The sequence below is a fragment of the Pelophylax lessonae genome (assembly GCF_965119305.1).
Source record: "Pelophylax lessonae genome assembly, chromosome: 3".
Taxonomy (NCBI): Eukaryota; Metazoa; Chordata; class Amphibia; order Anura; family Ranidae; genus Pelophylax; species Pelophylax lessonae.
This window is the reverse complement of record NC_138770.1, coordinates 591,823,281-591,849,483: the sequence shown is the minus strand read 5'-3', so window position 1 is coordinate 591,849,483 and position 26,203 is coordinate 591,823,281. Positions and strand designations below refer to the sequence as shown.

Below are 26,203 nucleotides of genomic sequence, written 5' to 3'. Positions count from 1 at the left end.
CAATGCGGAATTGAGAGCCAGGAAAGTCGTCAGCCTAGCCAGGTCATGCATGGAGGAACACGGAGAACAGAAGACTGCTAGCAGTGATGCACCTTGGAGCACAAGGGCAAGGACTGCAAGCCAACAGGTGATATATATGTAGTCAGGTGTGCAACATCATCACTGAGTGATGCCCAGGCAGTAGGCAAGTGATTATGTAAACAGAGATTATAAAAGACAGCAGTTTGCACATATCCAAGATGGCTGCCAACAGGAAGGCAAGGTAAGACCTTGACAGTGGGTGAGAAGCATTCCTATGCTTTCCCAGGGCAGAAGGTGCTCATTTGTACTCAAAAATGATGCTTTCAGCTGTAAGTGTAAGGCAGGACAAATATGTGGATTATATAACTCAAATTTTGAGAAGTTATTTTTTCTGCTGTTCTGCTTTGGGGCTGATTCACACAGTCATAAAGTGCAAAATATAAGTGCAGCGCAATCACAAACGAAGTATACTTACATATAACAATGGATAAAATATGGTCTAATAGCTGATGGGGGTGACAAAAAATTGACAAAAGTCCCAAATATAGAGCTCCAACGTTGTGCAAAATCAAAACAACAATTTCATATTAGCATCCAGTGTGTTCAGTGCCCACCATCTCCAGATAAAGTGACTGCTCACCTCCAGTATCTGACCCCACTAAAGTGTCATATCAGCCTTAGTGAACTCCAGTTAAGATGATACTAAAACACTCCTAGTTGCATCCCTGAATCACTTTCCTCCACCTCTTAATTCCCGATCAACCAATGTAGCATGTCATAGAATAGAAATGGAGAAGACATAGTGCTCTCTGCTACAAATTATTTCTTAAAACTAAATCGTGGGATTAAAAACACTCACATAGATATGTGTAAAACAAGCATATAATCAGCTCACTACACTGATAAAATTTGGTAGGTAGTGACGTCACGGGCAAGGGCTCCTCCCACCCATACACGTTATGCCCTCCTCATGGGCTTCTAAAGCAGGTCACGGGATTCACACAGTCGCTCAGACCCATGCTTACTTTTTTCTTTAACCAGCGCTGAGTTGTCTGCAGGTAGCATATATAAAGAGAATGTTTGACCGGTATGCAAGGACAGGTGCATGGATTGGTGTATGGGTCTGTGCACCCATCTCTACGTACCTGTTTAAGCAAAACATAACAACTTGATATTAAATCTATTGTTTTTTTTAGCAAGGAACATACTTTTCACATTAAAAAATTATGCTACTAAAATGAGTGAGTGCTATAAATTTCCTCCAGCATTGCTCCTGTTTCTTCTTGCCGGAGGCTGCCATTTTGCTGAAGCCCAGAGCACCCTGAGCAGCAGTAAATATTTGGGTTGTCAGCAGATCAGCCCCCAGTGGCTTGGATTTTTGGCACAATGGCAAAAAATTGAGAGCAACTGAGCATGTGCAGAGCAGGGTGAGGCAGCGTATTACTGGATTTTAACCACTTCAACTTCGGAAGGTTTTACCCCCTTCCTGACCAGCCCATTTTTTGCGATACGGCACTGTGTTGCTTTGACAATTGTGCAGTCATGCTGTACTCAAATAAAATTTGTCTTTTTTCCCCCCACAAATAGAGCTTTCTTTTGGTGGTATTTGATCCCCTTTGTGGTTTTTATTTTTTGCGCTGTAAACAAAAAAATAACCACAATTTTGAAAAAAAATAAATAATATATATATATATATATATATATATATTACTTTCTGCTATAAAACATACCCAATAGAAAAATTTAAAAAACAAAATTTTTTCATCAATTTAGGCCAATATGTGTTCTGCTAAATATTTTTGGTTAAAAAATCCTAATAAGTGTATATTGATTAGTTTGCGCAAATGCTATAGCGTCTACAAACTATGGGATACATTTATGGACTTTTTATCTTTTTTAATAGTTTTTATTAGTAATGGTGGCGATCTGCGATTTTTAGCAGGACTGCGACATTGCGGCGAACAAATTCATAATAAGTGACACTTTTTGGAGACCAGTGACACCAATACAGTGATCAGTGCTAAAAAAAAAATACACTGTTACTGTATAAATGAAACTGGCAGGGAAGTGGGTAATACCAGAGGCCTACAAGGGGTTAAGTGTACTCCTAGGGAGTGCTTTCTAACTTGGGGGGGGGGGGTGGATGAACTGGAGGAAAAGAGAGATCTGTGTTTCAGCTTAGTTGAAACACAAGATCTCTCTTTAACTCCCTGATAGAACAGCGGTCTGCCTTGTTTACATTGGCAGACCGCTGTTCTGTCATTCCTCCGAACAATCGGCGGGTCCTGGCGGCCTTTGTGGGCGCCAGATCCGCCGATTGGTTCCCGCTGTGTCCAATCACAGTAGGAGCGGCGTGATGTATGTGATTTTGTGCAGCCAGGCCGCCCTGCCCAGTATATATGTGGTGGGTGGTCTGGAATTGGTTAAACATTATAGACACTTTCTTTTGTTTTAAGTACTTTTTATTGCAAAATACAGATGAAAATAGCTCTGTGCAAATAGGTTACAAATTGGAATGCTTACCAGTGTGTAAAAGAAAAAAATCTAAACAAACAGTAAAACCAAAAAAAAAGTCTCTTCTCAATCTGCAAGAGGTGCACAATGACTTAAATCGTAACTCCACTTTTGTTGACAAAAAAAACACTCCCCTCTGGGTGATCTCTGTACATTACAAGGATTTTAACAAACTTTGTTGCAGATTCCTACCTTTTGCTATTCTGAAGAAATCATTGTTTGTGCCTCTGTGCTGAGTGGGTCAAATGGGAGTGGTTTCCTAATTATCTATCAGCTGTGGCAGCTGCAGGGCTCTAATGAGGAAATCTGCTGGGCCTGCATCCCTTTAGGCATATTCCTATTGGGAGTATCTAATCAAAAATTACATTTTTGTTGCAGGGGATGCCTGAAATCTGACTGGTATCTTAGTGCAGACTTCTGGGAAAATTGGTGAGCCAATCACACAAGCAGGAAATTATGTTTCTGGGGTGTGGTCAGTACACATTCTGTGTACAGAAAAGCTCCAGGTAGCCATATTGCATTGCATTTTCAGAAAATTAAAGCGGCTGCAGATTGAAAAGGAAAGGTCATTTTTAATAACATTCAATTATAATAAGATTTGTGTTGCAATTGTATACACTATAATATTTTTGCTTTGATTCTTTTTTTTCCACACGAAAGTGGATTTACCCTTTATTACTTAAAGGTACTTATACATAATGCGCCCATCTATTCATGAAAAACCTTAATATAATAGACCTTTATTGTTCAGTGGTAATGGTAAGATTCGAGGAGCACCAAACAGCCCATACTTTATTATGATTTCGTAGACATCCCCTATGTTCATATACAACTTTCATCTACTGTAGTATTTGGATAACTGCATGAAGCCACTGCAAGACAGAAGAGGGAGAGGGCTGCATCCATTTAATTGCAATTTGTTAGAGCCAAGAACAGGGTCTCGCGTAGTAATGTTCAAGGATGTGGAGGTCATTGTTCCTCATCCAACAATCCCAAAAGGCACACTTCCGGGATGAGCACAGCGTCACAGAGAGAAGCTGAGATAGTAAATCTAGAACTCAAGACCCAATAGGCTACAATCGATGGGAATGACCAGATCAGATGATTAAATTCGGCCCCCAACTGGCCACAAGCGGAGTTAGGGAGGCAGCCCATTGCATGTAACCATTTTATTTTTAATGTTTCATATAGCTATACCTCCAGAAGGGGCAAGCCTGAAGTCCTATAGCAGGACTTACTTTTCCACTTTAAGCTCAGCTGTGCAAGTCCGTACAGCCGATGTGTATACATTCACTTTTTATAGGCTGCCTGTACACAGCTCAGCTCTAGTACAAAAAGTGAACCGACGACTCTTCACTCTGTATAGGGCTGGTAGCCCGATTGAATGAGCCCTTAAAAGAATCCTTTGCTGAGAGATATGCAGCCTACTATTGCTAATATCTTATTTTGCAAAGGATCATATCTTGCCAGTTATGCTGACTTCTGAATTTAGGGCTCAAGCAGATGGCGAGTTGGGGTCGTAGATCACCCAAATTAGTGTATTTTTGTGGCAGGAGTGACCTGAAGTTTCTAATCAGCTGGAAGCCTATGGTGGTTGGAGACAACTGTGCACCCCTGCACGCAAACAGAGTGTGTCCAGGAACGCACATTTTCCCCTAGCCACAGGTAATCCCTCCATGTGTGGCCAGCGGTGGACAGCCATGGGCAGTGCTAGCCTGTTATTTGTACAAGCTTCCTATCCACACCTGAGCTTATCCTTTTCAGTCGTTTTTTCAAGTGTTTTTCAGGTGTTTTTGCAGGTAGACATTGGCATCTAACATAAACGCTTGTAATCTGCCAAAAAAGAAGCTCATGTACTTTTGTTTTTTAATTCAGGCATTTTTCTTCAGGTGACAAAACACTCATATGGGAACAGTGGCCATTGAAATGAATGGGATTTTGCTTGTTGGGCGTTTTGAGACTTCAGGCGTTTTATGAGCTGAAAAGATGCTCAGGCATGAACAGGACCTTAGTGTTTGCTGAGTTTGTGACTGAGGTTCTGTCCACACATGGTTTCTTGCCTGAGGTCCAGTGCATCCCTGTTCACTGGTTTAGGTGCGAATCAGGTCCAAATATTCTGAATTCGCATCTGAATTGGACCAGATGACTCGCGGGGCCCTTTTTCATTCCAGACCGCAGCTGCCCTGGACATGTGTGAGCCACTCACATTTGCCTTTAATGCGAATTGGATGCTGGGAAACCCACATTCCATTTGCATATGAGTGAACCCAGCCTGATTGTGCGCTTCATGGACTACATATTTGAAGTGAGAAAATAAAACTAGACAGACAACCAAGCACCTTGCACTTCCAGGAGACTATCACCTTTGTCAGAAATCATGTTTTTCTAGGTTAAAATGACAATGTGTATTTTCAGTGAGCACACATTTTTATTTATTACTGTGCATTTTTGTTAAAAGTAATTTTTGATGTGTCATGGCCTGCTGTTAGATTGTTTCATGATTCTGATTTGTAGGTCCTCTCTCTAGTGGCTACCAGAGATAAAGTCAATTATCCACATAGGCTATTGTTTTAGTCTTTCTGCATTGACAGGTTGAACCAATATACTATAATCTGGTAATATGTCACTCATGACGTAAACTCATTTTTTTTTCACATTAAATATTCAATTATGAACAAGAACATTTATATTTTAACCACTTCAGCTCCAGAGGATTTACCCCCTTCCTTCATGACCAGGCCATATTTTGCAGTATGGCACTGTGTTACTTACTGACAATGGTGCGGTTGTGCGACGCTGTACCCAAGTAAAATTTATGTTCCTTTTTCCCACAAATAGAGCTTTCTTTTGGTGGTATTTGATCACACCTGTGTTTTTTTTTATTTTGCGCTAAAAACAAAAAAGACCAGCAATTTTGAAAAAAAAAAAAAACTAAATTTCTAACTATAAAAATCAAATTTCTTCATTCATTTAGGCCAATATGTATTCTGCTACATATTTTTGGTAAACAAAATTCCAGTAAGCGTATAATGATTGGTTTGCACAAAAGTTATCACGTCTACAAACTATGGGATATATTTATGGAATTTGTATTTATTTTTTACTTGTTATGGTGGCGATCAGTGACTTGTAGTGGGGCTGGGAAGGAGTTAACACCAGGGGTGATCAAAGGGTTTGTGTACTGTGTGGGGATGGTGCTTTTACTAAGGGAAGACATGTATCCTTGTCCCTGTTTTGCAAGAACATAGGATCCATGTCTTTACCTACTGCCAAAACGGCAATCTGCCTTGTTTACATAGGCAGACTGCCATTCTGCCTCTGAAATGAATAATCAGTGGGTGCCATGTTACCCACTGTGATTATGCACGCCACCAGCCAGCGGCACACTTTTGCTCCCGCTACCCAGAAGTGCAGGATCACGTATACGTATATATATATATATATATATATGTGATCTGGTGCACAGCAGCCGACCTGTAGCAGTAGAACTGCTACAGGGTGATCGTGAAGTCCCTACACATACTTGTTCTGGGTCAGTAACTCAGAAACCACTGAAGCTTTGGATCAATATAATAGCCAGGCAACTAACTAGGGTTCTCAAAAAGAGTTTTCTCCTCACGTGGTAAAACTAACATGGACTGTAACATTTTGTATTGTACTTCCAGATTTTGTTTATAGGTTCCCCCAGCTAAGGAGAACATCTACATAGTCTTTTATGCAGAAGGCACTTTGAATGCATTTCTAAAAGCATTTCTATATTTATACTAATAATTGTACCAATGGGGCCCGCTGCAAAAGGGATGAAGTTTGTACAAAGGTCATCAACATACACTTGTGTCTAGGGCAGCATACTCTATAAATACAGCCCTGGGCCAAATTAAGAAAGGACTTATAGACACTGGAGTTAAAGGCAGTTTGATAATGTTACAATTAATATTTTGTAAGACATAAACCAGCCGTATGTAACTATCTGCAACTGATAACCTGCAGCTAGCACATTGGCTAATTAGATGGAGGCAGTGTGTGAAGAGTAGATTGCTGGGGCTATAAACATTCATTAGAAGATATTTTCTACCTTTATAGAATATTCATTGAGGTCAGCCAGGGGCACTTCTCACAAGGTTAATGATGTTGACTAGGACTTTTGTTCATTGAGCTGCGTGAATCACTACAGGGATGGAAATAAGACACTGAGATATGGTCCTAATTCATACTCGTAATAGTACACCAACAATATCGTTTTAAGCACCAAAGGTAATGCATGACTTGTGAGATATATATATAATTTTTTTTTTTTTTTTATCTGCACAAAGAGGGCCTTGCAGTTCAAGATTACATGAAAATATTTATAAATAGAACCTAATTTTAAGTTATATATGTAAAATACTAGACCTGAGAAATATATAGACATATGGGAGCTGTCACCTGTTGAAACAGGTTTAGTGGATGGATTTTAGGCACACCCTATATAAAAGTACATGGTAAAATAATCTCTCATTCAATAGATTGTTTGCCAGCCCAGCTGTGCATTTGTAGCCTTTACTATATGTAAGTTGCTTTAAAATTGTAGCTGGCTGAGATTTCTTGCATCCCCTGTGTAAATTTTATTCTGCAGCCTCGATATGTTCATTTTTCATAGAGAGGCATTTAGAGAGCCTATTTCATCCATGTGTGCTTGTTGACTCTGAAGTCTAGAGAGACTTGGGAATGATATTTTGAAGGAAGGGGAGAGAGTGCTGACAGCACATCTCATTTCCAGTAGACCAATAAGGCCACAGAAAAAATGTCTGTGTTATCAATTTAGCATTCACCAAATCCTGAGCTGAAACCAGAATTATGAAGTGGGAATGGCTAGGCTCGCTACAGAGGTACACTTTCTTGTACTGAGTTTTCCGAATGTTCTCATATACATGTTTGCTATTTCTATGGTTGTTCTTGAATTTCCCCTTGCCATGCAGCCACTATTGAGTTGTTCCAGAAGGCTTTGTCAGAAATAACGCTGCAGATTGAGATGGGTCAGGACAAGTGTTAAATATGTAGAAAGCATTTTGGAAAGGACCTTATTTTGGATATTGGTATTTGGCCTCCATCCAGTTTTGGTTCCCATGTTTTCAGGGTTTAGCCTTCAAAGACTTGAAGGTGAGTTGCTGAGAAGACCCAGCTCTGAGGAAGAGGGGACACCCTTGGAATATATTAGTGTCTGCAGGCCTTTATGGCGACATTGTAAGCCCGTTCAGGGGCACAAATAGTGGTTCTGGTCATTTCTATTTGATATAGGCGATGAGTCCTTTATACAGTTTTGTTTGAGTTTAATAACCTATTGTGTGCCCTCTTTTTGTCTTTCTGTAATGACATTCATATTGACCACCCCTGCCTGAGGTGGGTGGCAAGGCTTAAAGTGTAACTCCACTTTTGTTGAGAAAAAAACATTTCCCCCTGCGTGATTTTTGTATATTACAAGGTCTTTAACAACCTTTGTTGCAGATTCCTACCTTTTGGTATTCTGAAGAAATCGCTGTTTGTTCCTCTGTGCTTAGTGGGTCTTATGGGAGTGGTTTCATAATTATCTATCAGCTGTTGCAGCTGCCGGGCTCTAATAAGTAAAGCTGCTGGGTCTGCATCCCTTTAGACGTGTTCCTATTAGGAGTATCTCACCAAAAATTACATTTTTGTTGCAGGGGATGCCAGAAATCTGACTTGTATCTTAGTGCAGATTTCTGGGAAAATTGCTGAGCCAATCACACAAGCAGGAAATTATGTTTCTGGGGTGTGGTCAGTACACATTATATGTACAGAACACCTCCACATGCTTTTCATTTTCAGAAAATTACAACAGCTGCAGATTGAAAAGGAAAGTTCATTTTTAATATTTAATTACAATATGGCTTATGTCGCAATTGTATAATTGTTTTTTCTTTATTTTCTATCCCCCCCCCCCCACGAAAGTGGAGTTACTCTTTAAGGGTACATCTGATGGTTGATACTTTTCCTGTGAATTCAAGATACATTTATATGCTGTAGTAGAGAGCATCTTCTTTTATCTTACTTCATTTCTTGTCCCACACAAAAAAAGTTGTGTTTTTCAGCATTCTCCAAATGCTGAGCTGATACCGAAATTATGATGTGGGCATGGCCAGGCTCCTTACTAGTGTAGTATTTCATATATCTAGTGTTCTTCTTAATGTTTTCATTTACATGTTTGCTATTTCCAGGATTGTTCTCGAATTTACCCTTGCAAAGTTATTTTTCAGCCACTATTGAGTTGTTCAGAAGGCTTTCTAAGAAATAAAGCTGTAGGTTGAGATGGGTCAGGACAAGTGTTAAATATAACTAAAGGCACACTTTTCTTTTAGCTTTGGAGTGGGGATGAATTAGAATGCTTGTCAGCTTTTATTGCTGTCTGTGCCCCAGTTAAGGAGATTCACCTCCTCTTTGTGTCCTGTTTACAATTATCATTGAAAGGAAATCTTACAATGTTGACTTCAGTTCTGTTGACATGGGGGGTCCTCAAGGAATTCCTTTAATTCGTAAGGATTTCCTCTCAGTTCCTGTTTGGCAATGGGACAAGAAGTGAAGGGAAATCTCTGCAATTAGATACAGATAGTGGAAAAAAATCTGACAGAGGTTATAATCCTCCCTTGTTCTTGCCAAAATTGAAAAAAGGTGTTGCCTATAATTCTACTTTAACCCCATGGCACCTGGGCCTCCTGACGATTTGAGGGGCTTTAGATGCCGGGAGGTGTGGCAGGGTTTGTGATCATGTGACCGCCGTGATTGGCTGTCACAGCTGTAACATGATTGGAAAGCTCCCAATCGTAAGTAGAGGTAGGGAGCTTGCCATCAGCTGCCGGTAACTGTGCCCGGAGACCAAACAACGTGCATTCTCGGCACAGGTCTGTTACCTTTAGGTACACATGTAGCACTACTCCCATGGGAGCTGCTTGAAGCGGATTCCCCTGGGTTACCCACAGCAGGAACTTGTAAATTTCTAGCACTTTAGGTTCTTAGCTCAGTCAGTAAACAGTCCAGGGGATTTGTTTTTTGTTGTTTTTATTTTATGATGGGATAGGAGAAGGAATGATTGGGATACTCCAACTTAGCAAACTATTCTCAATCTTGAGGACTTCTATCTATGTTGAATGTGGCAAGGCCTCTGCTTCATCTTGCCACTGAAGTGAAGTATATGAAAGGTGAACTACTTGGTAGATTACTCTTCAGGGTTCTTCTTGGCACCCCCTTTTCTCTCTGACGGACACTGTTTTTCCCAGGTAGCTCTGCCTTCAGCTCCACTGTTAGTTTCTCCAGGACCCTTAAGGCTCAGCTCCACACCTGTCTCACCAGGCCGACTGCCTGTGACCACTTTCCTCAGCATACAGAAGGAGAGACAGCTGTCACCCTCCTCCTGGAGGAATGTAGTGTTAATCTCCCGCCAAAGACCCCCTGCCTCATGTGCTCCTGGCTTTTAAGGTCAATCCCATGATGCACTGCGGTGGTGCCCTCCCACTGGAACTCCCACAAAAGCCTGTGCCTCATTGGCCAGGTTTCCTTCACTGGACACTCCCTCAGACCAAATGAATGCACACTGAGCACAGAGATCAGGCCTAACTAAAAGATCAGGCTCCTCTGATAAGCAGAAAACAAATGCTTTACCTAGCACCTGTCTAGGAGGGTGCTACTCACATATATGCGACCTCTCGGCTTTAAGGCCCACAAGCCAAGAGGCTGCATATATGCGTGTGGCCGGTGCCAAGGAGTTAAATAGGTAGAGAATCATTCTAGAAAGGACTTTGTTTTGTATATAGGAGCCTCCATCCTGCTTTGGCTCCTAAGTATACAGGGATTTGCCTTCAAGGGCTCGAAGGTGAGTTGCTGAGAAGATTTTGCTGCTACAGAGGTCTAATTCAAGCTATCCCTATGCCTTGGATATAGACCTGGGGACCCTTTTTTGTGAATGATATATGTTGTAAAAGGGCTCTAACTGTTAATATATACTGTAAGATGTGTGCATAATTATTTCTTTAACAGATGTTTTTTTTTCCTTCTAAAACAGGGAATAATATTTTAAGCCCCCATGATGCAGTGCAAGACTCCAGTACTTTATTATATTTTAACTGTCCTGCCAATAAGCAGGTTGACCCATACACAAAACTTTGTAAGGGTATCAGGATTTGAGTTGGATATTAGCTGCTCCCTCATTAAAAATAATGTAATTGTTGTAAACGGGCAATGCAGTAATCCCCAAATCCTAGATCTCAGAATATGTAATGAACAAAATTGCTCAGTTTTAATGTCCTTACCCCCAGGTATGCCTTTGTACTGCCAGTGGTGTATTTAGGTATTGTGCTTCCCTAGGCCTGACTAAACTTGTGCACCCCCTAATTTAAATATGACCCACCCCTTCCTGTAAAGGCCACACCCCTTCCTGTTTACGACCCACCCTGTGATCTGTAAACCACAGACCATAACCACAGTCTATCAGTGTCCATCAGCGTAGCTACATCAGTTCCCATAAGTTCAGCCTCATCAGTGCAGCCTTATCAGTGCCGCCTCTTTCTGCCCATCAGTGCAGCATATCAGTGTGGCCTCATCAATGGTCACCAGTGCAGCCCCATTAGTGGCCACCAGTGCAGTCTTATCAGTGCCCATTAGTACAGCCATATGTCACAAGATTAGTAAGATTGATCTTTTAGGATATTTGGACTTGTGTTTGCTGCCACTGATTGTAATTATCGGATTATTTCACTTATTTGTATAATAAATAGGAAGTCCATAGTCATTATACAAATAATGAAATCATTTTTTTGCTGCCCCCCTGAAAAGTGCCTCCCTAGGCCTGGGCCTTGTTGGCCTAGGCCAGGATACAGCACTGTGTACTGCAGTGGCCCACATGTTGTGTGTAGTGTCTGGCTGTGCCAACTCATTGTAGTTGTTTGCATCTATTGATAAAAGTGATTTGTGTCTCATCCATGTGCAGAGAAGACTCTACCCTGTATTGCCTCTAGTTTATGGATATTTATATTTTGAAGCAAACATCCATATTACTTTTTTATTTTATTGTAATATTCTTCAAGTCGAACTTCACTCTCCTAATTAGTGATGGACGAACATCGGCCGGGGCGGTTTGCGAACATAATCCGCAAACTTTCTCAAATGTTCGCGAACCGCAAGACCATCTCTACTCCTAATCAACATGAACTATTTTTAATCCTTATACTAGCATTAGTAAATAGATGGAAAAGTAGATCACATTCACATTTCTTTAGTTATTTTCTGGTTTCCATGCCTAGGCCAAAGTGATGTCATACATCCAAGGAGCCTTCAGAAGGGAAAGAGGGGCTTTCTCAGCTAAGCTCACTCTTCTGCATACAGGCCTAAAATTATCAATTATAACTATTATAAATTATCTGACCTTACTCAAGATGGCCAAGGCCAGAAATGCTAGGGGGGGGGGGGGGGGTTGAAAGTGATTTCTCAGCTCAGCAAAATAAGGCATAGAGACATAGATGGGTTAGGTGAGTTTGCTTTGAATATTAAAAATAAATTAAACAGCGTTTTTGATTAGTAGTGCTCAGTTGCAGTGTAGTTCCGCTTTAACCGTATTTCTGTCATGTTCCAGACAAAACCTCAAATTATGGTATTTCAATTCAGTGACCTTTATCTGTATTGCAAAAGTCATTTTAAGGTTTGGCTAGTGAGAGGATTAATTAACTCAGTTGCTAAAATGTTTTAACTACATTTGGATATATCACACTGCTTACAGATTTACAACGCCTCTTCCACTAACTGTGCTAACGTTTGCTTATCAATGCTTCAAGAATGCTGCTCTTAATGTTTCTTTGAGCCTAAGAAAGATCAAAATGTATCTTGGAATGAACCAATTATTGCAGCCAGTAATTCCGCTCACACGGAGAGAACATTTATTAAAGAAGCCATCTTTTTCCTCTGGCAGATTAAGAAAAAGTCAGGGACAGACAGACTGGGGCAGGAAGGTGACAATTGACCTGCAGGCTCGGATGATGATAATTATTTTACCCACCACAGGAGGTCAATGGCACATCACAAAGTCATGTTATGCTCAATAGATAATGAATTGCAAAATGTAGATATGTTTGCAATTTTAAAGTGGTTGTAAAGCCTAAACATTTTTTACCCTAAAGCATGCCTTGCATTAAGGTAAAAAATGTTTAGGTGCCAGAATCCCCCCTCCTCCCCCTTTTACTTACTTGAGCCCTCATTCAATCCAGCATCGTGCACATTTGCATCTCTTCTCTCCCCTCGCTTCTGGGTTTTGCTGGCTTTGCTGGGTTACCATGAGCCATTGGCTCCCAGTGCTGTTAATCAAAGCTAGTGATGAGGGAGTAGGAACAAGGCCAAGTCCCACTGTCTGCGTCAGTGGATGCAGCAGTGGGGCTCAGGTGCGAGCACGCACAAGTGTCCCCTATGGGAAGTGGCTTCCCATGGGGGCACTGGACAGAGGGGAGGGGCCAGGAATGCCAGCAAGAGGGGAAGTTTGCAGCTGCTCTGTGCTTGACCACTGCGCAGAGCAGGTAAGTATAGACATGTTTGTTAATTATTTTTATTTTTTTTTAATTACCTTTACAACCACTTTAAGGCATACAATGTTATAGTCCCAAATTTTGCCAAAAATGTTCTTTGCAAATCTATTATAAATCTATTATTTATCAAAAAATCAAGAATTATTGCGCTGGTAGATCAAACAAGCTCCTGGCAAAAAAAGAAGAAAACAATCTGATGAAATTGTAGATAACGTTCAAAATTAGGTTTGCCGCACTAACAATCAATAAAAATATAATGTGACAATAAATGAAAATGCAAAACAGATCAAATGTGTCAAAAGGGTAGTCCCATGTGATAAAACAGTCCATTATAACATCTCATGACAGCTCTAAATGTGAAGGCTCTGATGCCTTTATGCATTCAACAAGTGCATCCAAAATGGGTATAGATGACAAGCCAAAAAGTAAATCACCCAAGTGCGCCTCCACCATAGGGTAAAAAATGGCTTTTTATCAGAAATTGTGGACTCTTAATCAAAAAAGTCAAAAGTGCTGTGTGAATAAATATCACTTAGGATAGAAACCGTACATTCCTTTCATAGAGCGATATCCTGGTAGAAGTTGCTCCAATATATTATACATTGGAAATTAATCACCTCCTCTTTACTCTGCAGGGTGTGACCCTTTAAATTTTCATATATTATTATTGATTTTTAGTGCGGCAAACCTAATTTTGCACATGTGCATCTATTATTCATGTAGGTCTAAACTTAAATACAGAGTTTTCATGTTGTAAGATGAATGTAGTGTTAATCTATTTTAGTCCCGCAGCCTTTGAAATAGGTAATGTGGTCTACAGACTATGGGTTCCATTGATTACTTTTTAGACATTGCAAACTTATGGAAAAGTAGTGTTTGTTGTGAAGAGTAGACCATTCTGGACTAGGCTTTGGAAATGGCCTGTGTATAGAACTACAGAAAGTAAGTACAGAGATGTCTCCTCTCATAGTGCTGTCTAAATCATACCCCTGCAGTCAGAGCTGAATTTACCATTGGGCACATTGGCAGAGGCAAAAAGGTGGCTTTTTCTTGTTTGACACCTACAGATCTTTCTTTAGTAGAAACATAGCGGTTGATTCAGTAAAGAAAAATTGACCGTTCACTTTGCAAGTAAACTTACCATAGAGCTTTATGAATGAGGTGAATCTTGGCTGACCTCCATCATCCAATTGTGCAAGCAAAAATTGTGTGTTTTTTTTTTTTCCTCCTTAATTGAGTATTCTTTGCAAAGTGAAATTTCAAATGGAAATGAACAGCCCATTTGCCTTTACTAATTCAGCTCTATAGTCCTCTGATGTGAGCTTATGCACATTGTCACAATATGTTAAACTCAGTTAGGACCACTAAATCAAGAAAATGTGTTCTGCCTCAAATGTTGCTTTATGCAGGAATTTTAACATGGGACACTAACTCTTTATGGAGAATATGGCAACATTCTGACTTAACAAGAACCATGGACAGTTTAAATTACCAACAAGACACAGAATTAAGCCTCGTACACACGCACCGATTGTTGGCCGACCGATCGGCCGTCTTTTGTCCAGTGTTGTTGTGTTGGTTGAAATGTGCTCTAGACTGCACACTAATTTTCTCCGCCAACAACAACCAACTTCAGAAGTGATGTCATGTGCTGGTTTACTTTCCGTGTGTTTTTTCTTCTCTGAGCATGCCCAGTCTTGCTCATCTGATGTTTGTCTGCCGAAATCTGTACTGACTGACGAAAAATCAGCCGTTGTGGTGACTGCCAACAAAAATTTTATAGCATGCACACCAGATTTTGTTCGGCCGAAAAGTCTCAGTCGGTTGTCGGAATCATCATACTAACAAGCCGACGATCGGACGTTGGCCGAAAATTCACGGCCAACAATCGGTGCGTGTGTACGAGGCTTTAGAACTATTTAAAGCTAAACGAAACATGGAGACCAGCTTTATAGTTCACTAAAGCCTGAAGTTAGGCTCCACTTGAAGACCAAGCCTTTTCTGGCACTTTTTGTTTACAAGTTTAAATCAGTATTTTTTGCTAGAAAAAGTACTTATACCCCTCAAATATTATATATATTTTTTTTTAGCAGACACCATATGGAATAAAATGGCAATCATTACAATTTTTTATGTCACATAGTATTTGCGCAGCCATTTTTCAGACGCAATTCTTTTGGAAAAAATAAACTTTAATGAATTTAAAAAAACAAAACACAGTAAATGCCTCACTTTTTTTTTGTAAAATATGAAAGATGATAGATACCTAACATGTCACGCTTAAAAATTGTGCACGCTCATGAAATGGTGACAAACTACGGTACTTAAAAATCTCCATAGGCGACGCTTTCAATTTTTTTATAGGTTACCTTTTTAGAGTTGCAGAGGAGGTCTAGAACTAGAATTATTTCTCTCACGCTAAAGTTTACGGTGATACCTCACATGTGTGGTGCAAACACTGTTTACATATGCGTGCATGACTTACATATGCATTCGCTTCTGCACACAAGCATAGAGGGATAGGGCACTTACATTTTTCTTATTTATTTCATTTTTTAATTATACACTGTCCCTTTAATTTTGTTTTTATCACTTTTATAATGTAAAAATCCCTTTTAATACAAATAAGGATGACAGGTCCTCATTATGGAGAGATCTGGGGTCAAATAGTCCCCAAATCTCTCCTTTACCATTAAACCAAAAGATATAAAAATGTTCTTGATCTTTTTGCATAAAAAAAAAAAAAAAAGAAATTGTTTACTTCCACCCTGGACCAGAAGTTATGTCATGATGTCACTCCGGTCCTCCAAAGCCATAGAAGGCGATCTGGTCTTTTAACATCTCTGTGACCAGCCAGCTCGGATCAGAGTCGGATCATTTCTCAGGTGCACCAGTAAAATCTGTAAGCACGAGAAACACCGTTGAGCTGCAGAAGGAGGGGCTGAAAAAAAAAAATAATGGGTTATGGCTTGGCTGATAGCTATAGCCATAACCCTGGTAAACCACTTCAAAGCTGCAACATATATATATATACGTATTGCTGTCTTTAAGTGGTTAAAGTGATTTTTTTTAGTAAACATGTTATAGTTTTGCACAGAGTAGCACCAATTCTCCTCTTTTAGGGTCCCCTGACAGCACTCTGGACTACTCACCATAGTAAAAAACTTGCTGCGTCACACCTGTGGGCTCGATCCTAAGCCACGCTGCCTCTGTCCATAGAATAGACACAGACAGTGGAGCTCCACCCTGCCCCCACCGCTCCGCTCCCTCATCACAGGATTTGAGTGAAAGCAGCAGGAGCCAAGGGCTATGCTATAAATCTGCTCTGTGAGGAGGGAGAGCAAATAGAGATGCTGTTATTGGGCACAGTGCTGGATGAAGATCAGCCTCAGGAAAGTATAATTAAGGGATGGTAGAGGGAGCTAAAGTTTTTTTTTTCCTTTTTTTTCCTCGTTTGGCTGTACTTCTCTTATGGATTACAGGAGTGCAGTTCATTCTGCACTCATGTGACCCATTTTCAGCAGACAGCGGGCTGAAGTCACAGAGCCGGTCCAGGCTCGGGCAAGATCACAACTATATGGTCGGAATCCACCCATATGCCTGGACCGAAACATGGCTCAGGCTCTCATCGAGCCGCTGAAAGCCTGGGCCGGCTGTCCCGTCCTTCCACAGCCCCTCACTCTCATGAATGCAGGGGGGCAGAGCAGGGAGCTGCTGACTGATAGCAACCAGCTCTCCGCTCAGGGAGCCCTGGAAACGAGCGACCGGTGGTGCTTGATTGTTCGGTTCTCAGTATTAGAGCCAGCGGGAGAGAGGGGGAGGTGTACAGGGCCAGCATTGGACCGATGCTACATCCATCTAGATAACTATGATTTAAAAAAAAATGATTCCCATACTTCTCTTTTCAGCTTTGAGAATGAAAGCTAGAAGTCTGCACAGCTGCTACCGTTTCTGGTTGCTTCAGTCTTAGTAAATTCCCCTTAGCTATTTTAATAATGTGACTTTAAGTTATTTCATATTCTTGATATTGTATTTACCAGTGTTTAATTGTTGCAAAGTGGGGACATTATTGTACTTGTATTTTCGTGACTATCTGGAACTTTCACCATACTTCTGAGACTGTTTTATTTTATTTTACTTGACACTAAATTATACATTTCTATTCATGGTGTCACTTTATATGTACTATAATGTGTATATTGTAGATATTTGTATAGCAGTGTATAGCATTGATTTTATATCCGATTTTAGCGGCAAACCAGTTGGGTATTGTTAAAGATTAGACACAGCGCGGTGTGTTTCCTATGTATAATTACACTTGTTTATTTGGTCATGTTGTCAACAACTTCAGTAAAAAAAAAGAACTTTCTGCAAAAGTCTGCAGGAGTGCTGCAGCATACAGTTAAAAATGGTCTACTTATGACTAAGTAGAACTAAAGCGCTGTGATGCATCTGATATTTTTCAGATGTCAAAATAAACTATCATGATCAATTTCTCTTGTTTACATAATGGGTTTCCTGTGTCTCAATGCAAAATGGAAGTGATTAGGTTGTTACACAAACACATTACATTGAGCAGACTCTTTGATCGGGCTTCACGCTATAACCATAATTTGTTTTTTTGCTAAAATACTTATGAAAATTGGGAATCAATGACAAATTGCTAGCTTTCTGAGGAAAAAAATATACTAACAGAATAAATTGATTACTGCATTGCATTTAAATAATACAGAATATAGAGAAAATATTGTGAATCCCATTGTGAAATAACTTTTAATAGGTCTTGTACTGTATGATGTTTATTTTCAATGCAACTCAATTGTAATGTGAGAGAAAAAAAAAAAAAAATCAACCACATGGTGGACCTTAAAAGTAACAACTTCTTGTAAATATTGTAAAATAGGATTATTTTCTTCCAGTGTTATAGGTATTTTGCATGTAAGGGTCCCTTCTCACACTAAGTGTAATTTTATTATCTTATCTGGCAATAGTTTCATGGTTGGTGGACTGACTGCATACACTGGGTAAAACATACAGTGTCCGCTAAAACTCATCTATTATTAATCTCTGTAGGCTTTCAATGTGAACACTCAGGTCCTGCAACATCAGTACTTTATTTGGTTCAGACAGAGCCATGTGAGGGGACGGAGGTCTTTGTATGACAAGTAAAAGAAGCGTGTACTGATGCCGGAGGACCCGAGAGTTCACATAGAAGCAGACTGGGAACCAATGGCAGTGGACAGAAAAAATGTGTAATATACCTGCTTGGTGAGTTATGGGGAACAGAACATAACCATCATGTCTTGAGGAAAATGTCACTTTGATCTGAGCTGGAGTCTTGATGCACAGGCATTATTTTCTGCTTTTGTGGGGAGGCAAGGGGGGTGTCAAGTGTTACCCCATACCTGGAAGTAACGGGTATATGTCTGGGCTCTGCCAATGGATCACAACAGGGAAGGCTCCTTATGATCTCTGCAGTAAAGTAAACCTTTTCTATTTTGGGTAAATTTCCAGTTCACTCAAAGGGGTTAAAATACTAAAGGCTAATAGACAGTTTACTTTGCAAGGGAATTTTCCATTTAGCTTTGTGAATGTGGCTTGATGTGAGTTTGGTTTTGTCTTCTGTAGACGTAAAAGATGGACCAAGTTGGATGTTTTTGGACCATGTTGTGAGGCATAAATAGCAGAGGTCAATATTGTGGCAGGACACTACCAATAACCCTGCAACCATAAACCTCTGTTTCAAAGTATACAGACTTAGCGACTCTAGATTCAGGAATGGTGGCTACTTCTCAAATCCGCTTTGTGGAGAGTATAGTGTACGTGGCAGCGGCTCTGCTGTTACATTTTGGTGAGGGACAAAATCTCTGTTGGAGATTGATGTGTAATTGTTCCTAATCTATGCTGGAAGAGTGACAGCTGGAATTGGGTTGCCTACTGTTATTAACAGAGATTCGTTTTTTTATTTTTAGTTTTACAGTATACTGAAGCTGCAAGAGTTTGCACATATATTTGATTTAAAACTGTAGATCACAGCCAAGGGACCTCCTACTGAAGCATGCATAGGCCATCAAAAAATATACTTGTAAGGGCCCAACACTCATATAAAATTATTTATAAAAAATAGATTGATAATATAAAATAAGTATCTTGGTTATTCAAAGTAGGCAACCCAATTCCAGGTGTCACTCTTTTACAATGTAGCATAGATTGGAACAGCCTTCAGGTTTCTTTAGGGGTGCCTTGGCAAAATGCCTACAATTCCTCAAAATTGTATACAAGCCAGTGGGTGGATCAAGCCTGCCTTTTAGTTGCATAAAGCCACGTATTTTCATATGCACTATTCAATCTTCTCGCCCCCAACATCCTAACTAACAACCAGTGACATGATTGATCAGGAAAACGTTGGACACCTTCACTGCAATGTCCTCCCCTGTACCTTCTCTGCCAGCAGTGGGTTCACATTAGCTGAAAAAGTGAGGGAGAAGAGAAACATAGGAACACTAGCCATTACCAGTGTGCAAAGGTATATTTGCTTTGGAGGGAATAAATCATCTCCAACGCTGGGTGTCCTACATGTGTGAATGTTGCTACATTATATATTAGTTTAGTTACAGTTGTTAGAATTGGGTGCATCAAGATTGTGCATCATTTTAAAGGGGGCCTTGATTGAAAAAAGGTTGGGAAAAACTGAGTTAGAAAATGAAAGGTATAATTTTTTCAGAACTCAGATTTGTCTGATACATTAATATCATATGCGGGTGATTAAGGTACTGTTTCCTTTTTCTATGGAGAAATGGGGAAGATTACTGAGCAACCACAGAACGTTTCAAACAAGGAGGAAATCTATGCATACTATTATGAATGCTTTTGACGCTTCTCATCATAACTCGGGAATTAACCCTGCGTGGTTCAATAGCTGCAAATGATGCACAAATATACACAAAAGTGATTGCACCCTTCACATTTTTGTAAATATTTTATTATATATTTTCATGTGACAACACTGAAGAAATTATACTTTGCTACAATATAAAGTAGTGAATGTAAAGCTTGTATAGCCATGTAAATTTTCTGTCCCCTCAAAACAACTCAACACACAGCCATTAAAGTCTAAACCGCTGGCAACAAAAGTGAGTACACCCCTAAGTGAAAATGTCCAAATTAGGCCCAATTAGCCTTTTCCCTCCCCGGTATCATGTGACTCATTAGTGTTACAAGGTCTCAGGTGTGAATGGGGAGCAGGTGTGTTAAATTTGGTAGTATCGCTCTCACTCTCTCATACTGGTCACTGGAAGTTCAGCATGGCACCTCATGGCAAAAAACTCTCTGAGGATCTGAAAAAAAGAATTGTTGCTTTACATTAACATGGCCTAGGCTAAAAGAAGATTGCCAAGATCCTTAAACTGAGCTGCAGCACGGTGGCCAAGACCATACAGTGGTTTAACAGGACAGGTTCCACTCAAAACAGGCCTCGCCATGGTCGACTCAAGAAGTTAAGTGCACGTGCTCAGCATCATATCCATAGGTTGTCTTTTGGAAATAGATGCATGAGTGCTGCCAGCATTGCTGCAGAGGTTGAAAGGGTGGGGGGTCAGCCTGTCAGTGCCATCAAATTGGACTGGATGGCTGTCGTCCCAGAAGGAAGCCTCTTCTGAAGAGGATGCACAAGAAAGTCCGCAAACAGTTTGCTAAAGACAAGCAAATTAAGGACTTGGATTACTGGAACCATGTCCTGTTGTCTGATGAGACCAAGATAAGCTTATTTGGTTCAGATGGTGTCAAGTGTGTGTGGCAGCAAACAGATGAGGAGTACAAAGACAAGTGTGTCTTGCCTATAGTCAAGCATGGTGGTGGGAGTGTCATGGTCTGGGGCTGCATGAGTGCTGCCAGCACTGGGGAGCTACAGTTCATTGAGGGAACCATGAATTCCAACATGTACTGTGACATACTGAAGCAGAGCCTGATCCCCTTCCTTCGGAGTCTGGCCGCAGGGCAATATTCCAACACGATAAAGACCCCAAACATACCTCATGAACGACCACTGCCTTGCTAAAGAAGCTGAGGGTAACGGTGATGGACTGGCCAACCATGTCTCCAGACCTAAACCCTATTGACCATCTGGGTGCATCCTTTAACATAAGATGGAGGAACGCAAGGTCTCTAACATCCACCAGATCCGTGATGTCATCAGGGAGGAGTGGAAGAGGACCCCAGTGGCAAACTGTGAAGCTCTGGTGAACTCCATGCCCAAGAGGGTTAAGGCAGTGCTGGAAAATAATGGTGGCCACACAAAATATTGACACTTTGGGCCCAATTTGCACATGTTCACTTAGGGGTGTACTCACTTTTGTTGCCAGAGGTTTAAACATTAATGGCTGTGTGTTGAGTTATTTTGAGGGGTCAGCAAATTTACACTGTTATACACGCTGTACACTCACTACTTTACATTGTAAATTACAAAGTGTCATTTCTTCAGTGTTGTCACATGAAAAGATATAATAAAATATTTAGAAAAATGTGAGGGGTGTACTCATTTTTGTGAGATACTGTATGCTGTAGCTTTGAAAATATCAGGCTGACTTACTAACAAAATATTTCTTTCATAGTCCTGTAGTCTTTGTGTTCTGGATTAAAGTAACATCTTTGTAGTATTATTTTAAATTATTAAATACGTCTGTTACAATTGCACTTTACATGTCATTTTTTTTTTCAATTCTTTTATTGAAGATTTCAAGTAATTACAATTATGCAGTCACAGCATGAATGTTCCACTGTAAAGTCAGCCGACAATACAAACATATTGACAACATTAAAAGTGTCAAGGATGGTACAAGCACAATAAAAGCAATATGTGTAGTTTGAAAGTGTCATATGATAGCAGGTTACACTGAAACCAGAGTCAGCATTACAGGTGTGACCAGTTTTGGCAGGATTGAGTGGTAGGTACCAGTGAAAGCTGTCTTATGTAAAATTTTAGTTCAGTTTTTGTTGCATAAAACACTAAAGTAGTCATATATTCTCCCACAAAGCAACAAGTGACCATTAGTAAATACTATGCTGTATCATTTACCACAGTTGTACCAAGCAGGGGAAAATCAAAGGCGCTTTTCATGCATTGGAGAAAAAATATTTTAAAATGTGGCTCAAAGCTACATCAGACAATTAAATATACTATGCGCCACTCTGCTCAAAATAATTACATTTTCTTTTCTGTCAGCCAACCCATAATCAAATATGATAACAGTTTATAAACATATAAGGTATTAAATAAAATTAAAAACAAATATTTGTATAAAGACCACTTATAAGTGGCCATATAATAAATCTATTCAAGTGACTCAAGCTTATAAAAGTGGCCCGAAAAACTCTCTGTTTTGTGACATCTATGTAAATTGTTTATTGGCAGTCCAATTGGATAATAATCCTTTCAGACAATAATCTAGTCTTTGGGTCCTTAAAGTGGAGTTCCACCCATTTTAGTAACTTTAAAACGACTTTTACCAATGGAAACTTTTTTTTTTTTTGCTAGTAAATACCTTATTTTCTTGTTTATTCCTCCTCTCCTTACTTCCGGGTCCGATCGGCGATGACGTAATTCAGCGATTCGCAGGGGGTGCTGGGATGTATTCCATGGCATGAAATCTCGCAGTATTACACAGCAGCTGAGCTGTACTGTATGTATTGAGGCTGTGACCTGCCCCGCCTCCTCTCAGTGAGCTGTACTGTATGTATTGTATTCAGGCCGTGCTCTGCCCCGCCTCCACCCCGCCTCCTCTCAGTGAGCGAGGACTGAAAGCATTATATCCTCACTGAGCTCACTGAGAGGTGGCGGGGCAGAGCACGGCCTGAATACAATACACACAGTACAGCTCAGCTCATGTGTAATACTGCGAGATTTCATGCCATGGAATACATCCCAGCACCCCCTGAGAATCGCCGAATGACGTCATCGCCGATCGGACCCGGAAGTGAGGAGAGGAGGAATAAACAAGAAAATAAGGTATTTACTAGCAAAAAAAAAAAAAGTTTCCATTGGTAAAAGTCATTTTAAAGGGGATTACATACATCTATGTAATCCAAGTTATTAAAAATGGGTGGAATTCCAGTTTAATGGAGAGTATAAGCTCAAATAGGTAAATGATAGAGTCAAAAAATGATACAGATAAAAGAAAAATGAACTTCACTGATGAAATCATTAAATTAAAATTAAGAACAATAATATATTTCACATGTGCTGATAGTGCTATATAACACACACACACCAACAGAATGCTAGTTATCTAGCTTTGAATGTTACAGCTTCTTGTAGGACATGGATTGCAAAACACAATGATGTTTTCCTGTTCTGACACTACATCCTATTTCCAGCACATTATTTCCTGACAACATAGCATACTGTACTTGCATCCCCTAGAGCAGGGATCCTCAAACTACGGCCCTCCAGCTGTTGCGGAACTACAAATCCCAAGAGGCATTGTAAAACCCTGACATTCACAGACATGACTAGGCATGATGGGAATTGTAGTTCCAGAACCGCTGGAGGGCCATAGTTTGAAGATCCTTGCCGTAGAGCAGGGGTCTCCAAACTACGGCCCTCCATTTATTCAGGAACTACAATTTCCATCATGCCTAGTCATGTATGTGAATGTCAGAGTTTTACAATGCCTCATGGGATGTGTAGTTCAGCAACAGCTGGAGGGCCATAGATTGGAGATCCCTGTCCTAGAGAATGAATTTACTGAGTGGCAAGAATCAGGGTGCATTGGATCTGATAAGATCACAAGCTTATTTCAGAACATATTTATGTAACTGCAAGAATGAAGTCTGTGTTAGCATTTGTACACGAGCACAACTGGTTTGCTTCAGAAATGCTTTTGAGATGATTCTCACTTTCTTCTGGGTTGTTTTTGCAATTCACATCAGACTCAATCCACCAATCCATAACACATGGGTTATTTGTCATAATGATTGTTATTACCAGCTCTGTGATTGCTATTTCTTTTTTAATATTGCTGAAAATAGCAATCATAGCTTAGTGAACTGAGCCTATTGACCTGTATAGCCGAGAAATGTTTATAAGCCTTTAGAAGCGGCCTTCTACTCCATTTGTAGTAGTACTGGCAAAAGGGGGACAGATTTACAAAAGGGATAGAACATGTTTGCAAGTGAATTTTCACTAAGATTAGGGAATGCGATAAAAATGTATTTTGTAGAAATACTCAATAGCATGCAAGGAAAATGTTAAACATAATCCAGTATTTTTTGCCTGCACATGTTTGGAAAATGGCAGAGCAGAGCGTTACCTCTTTTATTCAGATAAGAAAAACTCTCTCAAAAAGTGAATGTCACTTTGCTCATTGAGACTTCGCTTAGTTTATTATCATTGGTTTACTATTTGTAGGTTTTTGGGGAACTTGAACGTCTATATTGCGCAGTAGTGAGGTGTTTTTTTTTTTTTTTTTTTCGTGTTTTGGAATGGTTTCTGTTTTATTTCAGCCTTTGAGTCGCTCCTCCTAAGATTTGGCATAAATACCAGTTATGCGTGTTCCATTACTTATGGAAAAGCTGTGGCGTTGATTCTGTATTCCCAAAATACGTTTGGCCTTCACAGTCTTTCCCACATGGTGTTAGATCTATGAACCTTTAGTTGTAGTTGGTCGGGTAATGTTGTGGAGGCCCCTTCTTAGGCTGCACATATTTCATATTATATTAGTGAAGAGTCCATTGCTGCTATTCATACAATCCAGCAAACAAAAAGGGCTCTGAGGAAGAGGCATATGCCTCGAAACTCATCAGCCGTCATCCTAATGAGACTATGGACACCTGTATGGACTACTTCTGATACTCAAGTTCATGAGTCTGATGTGATTGATTTTCACCTGCGTTTGTGAGTAGCCATTTTTATGTTTTAAGAATAAAGCCTATATTGAGGATAATGCGCTAGGTCGGTGCGCCCGTTTTTTGTGTTTTTGTTTGCAGTAATGTTGGACTGCCCCAGTCCTTTAGGGCAGCAAGACCTTAGCCATCCGAGACGCCATTTATAAAGTCCAGTCGGAAAAGCAGTTGGGGAAGCCTCGTTTTCTGAGCGCAGGAGAAAGGTGGTTCATTCACCGCATTTTGTTTGATTCATACAATCCACCATTAGTAGAGCTTACGGGTGCTTGATCTGCAGTCGAACAGCTGAAGATAATTGTCCATAAAAGTGATCTGCACATCAGATGCTGCTCTAAAATCTTGCTTTATTAAAAAAAAACACAACTTACAATACATGGATGCGTTTCATCTTACATGGCTATAATCATAACTTAGGAGTAAAGTCATGTAGGATGAAATGCATCAATGTACTGTATCTGTGACTCGTACACTGTGGTTTTCCTAATAAAGCAAGATTTTAGCGCAGCATCTGTTGTGCGGATCACTTTTATGTACATATTTCAGATTATTGTTGCTGAATACAAATTATTCTTACTAACTCTTCCTAAAAGATCACACTTCTGCTTCATGCTGTTGCCAGGTCTGGAGTCCCCAGGCAGCTAGCTGGGTATGCAGTACTTAATCTGTATCTCTGGAAAAGTCTCTGTTTCTTTCCTGGCTAATGCTGGAAGTGAATATCTTCCCTGTCCTAAGGAGCTTGGCTGAAAATTGGGCTTGGTAAAACTGAATCCCTATTAGTCGGTGATACCTCTTCTTCAGTACATGATGCTGTGAATGTGGATCATGAGTGATGGATTCCTTGGTTGACTCCTTGATAAATCCTGAATTTTTTATCACTCTAATAACAGCATTTGAGAGGAACCTGTCTGATGAGGTGATTATACAGTAATGTTGTTTTTGTATTTTACAGATAGAAAAGATCAAAAAGACCAAATGAGATGTTTTTAATCCAATTGGTTGCTGTGAGTTATTGCACTGTGCAAGGTTATCAAAAGGTTTTCTACTGTTTGGCTAAATAAGCTAGTATACATTTTTGTATTGGCAAAACATCCAGTGCAAAATAAAAATCAATTCAGGGCTTTGGTGGTGCATGAGATTAGTTTCTTGGTATGAGTTCTTTAATGATGATTCTGACTACACTTCTACTGCTAATATACTAACGATGTCACACACTA

At 40.0% G+C, this 26,203-nt stretch overlaps 1 protein-coding gene across 1 annotated transcript in view; it reads left to right on the top strand.

Moving 5' to 3' along the window:
• The window catches only part of MACROD2 (mono-ADP ribosylhydrolase 2), a gene marked incomplete at its 3' end in the record, with an annotated part of 3,247,744 nt that overhangs the window by 1,907,213 nt on the left and 1,314,328 nt on the right, over positions 1-26,203 (top strand).